Genomic DNA, 7,045 nt, shown 5'->3' on the forward strand with positions numbered 1-7,045 from the left:
ATTATAAATTTTAATAGAAAAATAAATTGATCAGAAACAGAGAATTTTCGCAGAACTAATATTGAAAAAAATAGCGACACTAAACACATTAACAAAAATTAAATGGAAAAAAGTAACATGCATTAAATGAAAGAAATACTTACCTTAAAAAGTGGGTTTGATCTTTATCAAGATCTTGGGAGAGATATGAGGAAATTGGAGAAAAAAAAGAAAAGAAACGGAAGTTGGAGGGAAGTAAATTGGTAAAGTAGAGTAAAAGTAGGGATGTGAAAAGTTTGAGGTGATATCACACGCTGTTCAAAAATAATAATAAAATATTACTATTTTTGTTATAAGTTGTAATTTTATCAAACTATTATTATTTCTTGTAATTAAAGTCTTAAGGTTGTTATTTATCTAATTTTCTATTTATGATCTTCTTTGAATTCTAATTATTACATATTTTTAATTATATTATTTTATAAAATATCGAATTACTTGTAGCATTTTGATATGTCATAACACTTTGATAATATTTTTTCTGACAAATTATTTTTTAAAAATTAATCAACTATGTGACTAAATATTTTAATAATTATGAAACTTATCAACATGATATGTTTAATATAACATCCAATTACACTAATTATAAAGTAAAAAATATACAATGTAAATTATATTTTTAAATCTAAATTATTATTTTTATATCTTTACTTTGTGCCTGGCTTAACACGGACCTCATGAAGTGTGTATATGACCCACTGGTTCAAATTTTATTAAAAACTAATCTATTTACAAAAGGTGTAGCCCAAAGTCCTAAGCCCACAAAATAAGTCCAAAAACCTTTAAAATAATCTAAAAAATAGAATTAGGAAAGTACAACACACATTTGGACATGGCCTCATCTTCTTCCCCTCTCATTGAAACGATCAAGCTTTAAGAATATTTGCTCTTGCAACTAACTCGGAATAGGTAGTATTGTAGATGGAGAAATACTTATACTTTGTCTGTACTCTAGAATCCTCATTTTCTTCCATTACAGTGACAAAACACAATACTTTGGTTTCTCTGCATCTTCATTTGCTTCTATCATAGTGGCAAAACAATTATAGTAAATTTCTTCATTTGATTTGTTTCTCACTATTCAGAGTTAATTTGGAGATTTTGTTGTCCACCGGTTAGCTTTCTAGCATTTGGGTTTTGTATTTTAATTTTCTTGATAAGTTTGTGTATCAATAAAGAGATCTAGAAGCCTTTTTTAATTTTATCTTCAATGTTTATTTGATGGATGAAACTGAACATCATAGCTTGATGTGGCTGAGAGTGGAAAAATGAACTTATGTTGACCAAGATTTGGTGCTCTATTTTGATTCCTCCGGTATCTTGTTGTTCCTTTCTATTGTTGTATTGTTGAAGCCATGACAGATATTGTATCATTTTTTACTAAGAATAGTGCATTGTGCCAGGATTCACTGTTGTATCCTTGTTTTTGTGTTATATGTTGGTGTTTTGGTTGTCTTATTAGTTTCTCCATCTCAATTTATTATTGCATGTTGTTGATTTTTGTATGTCGTCGGCCTCTATTTGCGGTTAAAGTCTCTCTTTTGGCTCATTTATGGACACAGACACCTCTGCTACATATTTCGTTCATCTGATTTTCACAAAGTAAAATGAGCACTCAAGGCCATTAATAACATACTGCACAATTTAAAGGTGTAGAGGTATGTAACAATGAGAGTAATTAATTTTCTGAGAATGAAACCTTTGTAATATTGTTAGAGTCATTTGATATCTCCTCTGTTGTGTTAGCTGATTCCTTGTCACTCATACTCCCCCCCACTCCACTTTGCAGGAATATAAAATTGGTTGTAGGGATACAGGATGAATGTGGCCTTGTGTATAAACCTAATTATATTTGTTTTAGTTCAATTTTAGGTGGTCATCAAGACTCTAATAGTCAATAGAGTTGGCTTTGGAGGTCATTAGAATTCCCAAGCAACACTTACCCAGTTCTCAAATAATCATTTTTCTTCAAATCTAAGCCTTACTCTCATTTTTCTATTCATGTGAGCTCTATTTTAAGTGGGTATATCAACTTGAATGTAGATTTTTAATGGGCTTATAGATTTAGATATTTGAGTTGTATTATGAAATTGTCAGACATGTGAGTGCCTGGTAGTACTTCATTTTATTTTCATCTTTTGAGCTATGCAGGTTACTTTTTGTCTGTATAAAGTTGAGAGTTGTGCTGCACTTGCCTCTTCTAGTAGTCATTACCTTTCTCCGATATTTGCATTGTCATTAGGGGTTCTTCAAGGAATAAGTAATATAATACAACTTACAGTGCATCAAGAGAAGAGACTGGCAGTTTTAAGACCCATGATGAAACTCTTTGATTCTCATTGTCACCTCCAAGATCCAAGGATTATTAATATGGTCTTAAAAATTATTAAGACGACAATTGAAACAGGAGTTGTCCATTTTGCTGTTAATGATATATTGGAGAAAGATTGGCATTTGGTCAAGGAAATGAGTGAACTCTATCCTTGTATTGTTCCAAACTTTGGCCTACATCCTTGGTTTATTACTGAGAGGACTCTTGCTTGGCTGAAAACTTTGAGAGGATTTTTGGAGGCTACTTCTACTGCTGTAGTTGGAGAGATTAGTTTAGATAAAGATTTATTTGGAAGGAAGATCGATTTCGCTGATCAGGTAGATGTTTGTCGACAATAGCTTCAACTTTCCAAGGATTCGGAAGACCAACATCCATACACTGTGTTCGTGCTTTCAGGGATCTTCTTGAATTATTAAAATTTGTGGGGCCAATTCCTGTCGGTTTTATCTGGCACTCTTACCTCGGGTTTTCTGAAATGGTTCCTAAATTTACTAATCTTAGTTCTTACTTCTCATTTTCTAGGTTTCTTATATCCATGAAGGAAAGCAAGCAAAGAAAATGTTAAAGTCAATTCCCCAGGATAGAATCTTATTGGAGATAGATGGACCAAATGCTTTGCCAAAATTGAGCAATCCAGATTCTCTGAATTTGATCAAGAAAGAGACTATATTCGTGGATGGAATTTCAAGTGGAGGAATTAATGATGGAAATCCATATGAGAAATCATCTGAGGAGGACAAAGGCAATGAACAATTAAAAGGTGAAGAGGTATGTAAGAGTGAGCGTAATTGATTTTCTGATAATGAAACCTTTGTAATGTTGTTAGAGTCATTTGATATCTTCTCTATTGTGTTAGCTGATTCCTTGCCACTTTTGCTCCCCCCCTCCCTCTTACCCACTTTTGGGAATACACTGGGTATGCTGTTGTTGTATTCCTTTTCCAAAAAAATAGCGCACTATGTTGTCTTGAGTTGTGTACCGAGGTTTCCCTTCCTCTTGATATGTTCTACGCCTATCGTATATCTTACATGCTCTAGTGAAATATTAGAAGTTGTTATTACGTAAGCTTTCTTAAATGGCTTGTTCAATTCTTCATTCTCCACTCATAGCATGGTGGGTTTGATATATACATGATAATGTACAATCTTTTAAACACAATAAAGTCAAGTATTCATAGTTCATCATGCCATCTCATGAAGGTATTGTTTTATTTCTAACCACCCTTTCCAGGGTCAACCAAGCCTATTCCTAGATACAGAGAAGAGAATGGATCAAATACAACTAATCTGACTTTTGCTCCTAGAGTTTCTAGAAGTAACATGACCAGGAGGGCTACAACCATTAGGTTAGTAGTTTCAACTTCGTAAATTGTTTAGATTCTCTCAAATAGAATATCATTTGCTTGTAGATATTTATGTTTTTGGTTCCAGTAGACTATTTTGTAGACCATAATATGTTTCATTCAATTGAAGTGTCTCGGTATTAATATATTTAACTTAATTTACAATCAGTAATTCATTTATTGGATTGATTAAGTTGAAAATTCTTTTCATGCATTTCAACAATCGCATAACGTGAGCTATTCTCAAAATGCATGTGACAAAGCACACTTCAAGTAGTTGTTGAATTTAGCCTGTTCTGCATGTGGTTTTCTTTTGAAGTTGTGATTTTTCTAGGGTTTATGTGTGCGTAAGTATTTGCTGAATATAGCCTGTTTGACATGTGGGTTTGTGCTTTTCTTTGGATCTTATGTGGAAAGTTATATTTTTTTGAGGTTGTGGTTGGTTTAGTTTACATGGGAACTAAATAATGGTGATGTCAATTCTTAATTTGGTTGAATCTTAATGAATGTTCAAGTTCTTGTTGAATATCACCCGCTTTGATTATGGGTTTGTGATTTTATTAGGTATTGGTGTTAAAATTTTAATCTTTTTGGGTTTTGATCTTTTTATCAAGGAGATGTGATGATAGTGATGTCAATTCCTTATTTATTTAAGTTTCCTAAAATCTTAATGGATGTTGAGGTTCTTGATGAATATCACCTGTGTGGCTTGTGGTTTTTGTGAGTTTGTTTGGCATTAGTTTTAAGTTGTGATCGTTTGGGTTTTGATCAACTTTTGTGGAGGTAATGATGGTGACATAAATTGTTTGTCTCTTTGTAAGTTAGTGTTGAAGTTCTTGCTTAGTATCGTCTTCTTGGCATGTGGGTTTGCAATTTTCTTTGGTTTTAATGTTGAAGTTGTCAAATTTTAATTTTGATTCAACTCCTCTGCCAAATTATGCTCCTAATGATGTTGGGAAGGATGAGAATATTAGCTGATTAAAATTTGAAATTTGGTGAATAGATCATCTAATAACATTTGAGTTAGTTCTGAGTTTTCGTTGAACTAAAGAAAGTAATTGGATGTTACATACTCATCCTACTTTACTTCGTTTTCAGAAATCTGCAATGGAAGCATAATTTTCTATAAAGGATATCTTAAACAGAATAATGTTTTTCCTCTACTTACTGAACATATCCATTGAAAATATGAGTGAACTGACAAAGTAGGAAAGATTATCTGCACCTACCTTGTATTTTGGATGTAATTGATGAAGTATTATCTGCACCTGCTTCTAATTTTGACTGCAAAATCCATTGAACCTTATTAGTACAATATAAAGTGTGCACCGAACGTAGTTATCTGTACAATGGAAGGGAAGGGAAGAAGTAAAACTCAATCAACCTTTCCTCTATTTGTATTAATTCATTGATTATTGTCATTCTGACTCTCTAAAACATTTATGGTCAACTTTTTCTTTGAATCTGGAAAACAAATTTCAAAGACATGGTGAAAATGAGCTATGTGTTAATGTTTTATTAAGTTATAATACAAACTGTATTATATGAACTCACCAAAGAACTTTGTTCTCCTATGCAGATTAGTGGCTCTCTACCATGCTGGTCTTGATTTCCCTTGGTGGCTCTCTACGATATTGGTCTTGATATATCTGTCTTCTCATTCAACTATTTCTTAAATTTTGTGCTTTTATGAAGGGTCTTTAGAGCAAAAAGCTAATAAAATACTCATTTTGATTAATAAGAAGCAACTCACATGAAAAAATTAACTGCCCAACATGATGAGAACAAAAGCTCAAAAGACAACTAAAAAAATTTATTTATTAATTTCTCAAATTAAATTATGAAAAACCTCTTTGTACACTATATTTTTGACTTCATTTGTTATTTTTCCTTCATCATCATAGGCTAAAATCTTTAATCCCCTCCTACTTGTTACTCGTGAAAGAGCAACATATAATTGTCCATGTGTACACACTGATTTTTTCAAAAATAATCCAACATGAGATAATGATTGGCCTTGACTTTTATTGATGGTCATAGCGAATGAGACAATGATGAGAAATTGTCTTCACCGGAACTTAAAAGGTATTCTCACATGAGATGGTGTCAAGCTCATTCTTAGGATGTACACTTTTTCACCTGCCATTTTTCTTGATAAAACCCTAGTTTCTATAACTCGATTTTCAAGAATTGCGATGATCAGCCTTGTCCCATTACACAATTCTGATGATTGATCTATGTTTTTCGATAACATTATCGGTACACCTACTTTTAATATGATTAAAAAATTTGGAATTCTAGAACACTTGATACTGTTTAGGAATTTCAGTGTGTGCATGTGCTCCAATGCTGTAAAAGATTGATCAAACATACAAGATCAAACATACAAATTGTATCAAATATCTACTGAGGATTATGATTAGTGATACCGTAAAATCATTGATTGACTTCACTATGTCTAGAGTCAGAGCAAGAATTGCTCTTTGTTGGAGGTAATCTAAGTCACTAGAATGACGGTAGAAATTAGGATATGTACTCTCTACAATTACCTAGATCAACTATTTTTCCTCCAAAGGTTTATCCAAACTGGATGTATTTTTAAACCTAAGAATATCTCTGAGAGTTTGTTCAAGAGATTCAAAACATTATCTATGCATCATTGGCGCCTCATCCCAAATAATTAACTTTGTCTTGACAATAAAATTTGTTAGAGGACTATGTTGCTTTATATTGCAGGTTGTATTTTCAGTTGGATTAAGAGGAATTTCAAATCCCGAATGAGTTGTTCAACATACCGATAACAAAAGAGATGAAATTCCACTTGATGCAACAGTTAACATAATATTTCCTCTATATTTTATGCCAGAAGACAAAGTCCTTCAAATAAAAGTCTTGTTATTTCATTCATGACCATATAAAAGAATAATCCACCTTTATATTCATCCACTGCTGCCATTATTTTTTCATACACCAACTTTTGTTCAGATGTCAAATTCATTACTATTGTTGGTGTTTAACCAATAAAGAGTGCCTGTTATAACATAATTCATCAAGGATTAATTTATTGCTATTGTCCACTTGTTTCTCATTGTAAATAGGTCTTGGTATAGTCGAAAAATCTTGAAAACTTTTTTTGCAACCTTTCAAAAATTTTTCAACCTTTGCAAATAGTGATTTTTCAATTCATCATTTGTCATCTCTGCCTCTGAAAGCAAAACAAATATCAAAATGGTTATAATATAAAATATAATATCAACCTACATACGAAATGTTAGTTATTCTTAACTATAAAGTTATACCTGAATTAGATAGTAATACTCTTTCTTTTT

At 32.0% G+C, this 7,045-nt stretch overlaps 1 pseudogene; it reads left to right on the top strand.

Moving 5' to 3' along the window:
- The first annotated feature begins 957 nt into the window (after positions 1 to 957).
- On the top strand, positions 958 to 5,579 carry LOC107873072 (annotated as a pseudogene).
- Positions 5,580 to 7,045: the final 1,466 nt, after the last annotated feature.

Source organism: Capsicum annuum, chromosome 6 (assembly GCF_002878395.1).
Source record: "Capsicum annuum cultivar UCD-10X-F1 chromosome 6, UCD10Xv1.1, whole genome shotgun sequence".
In the NCBI taxonomy this organism is placed as follows: Eukaryota; Viridiplantae; Streptophyta; class Magnoliopsida; order Solanales; family Solanaceae; genus Capsicum; species Capsicum annuum.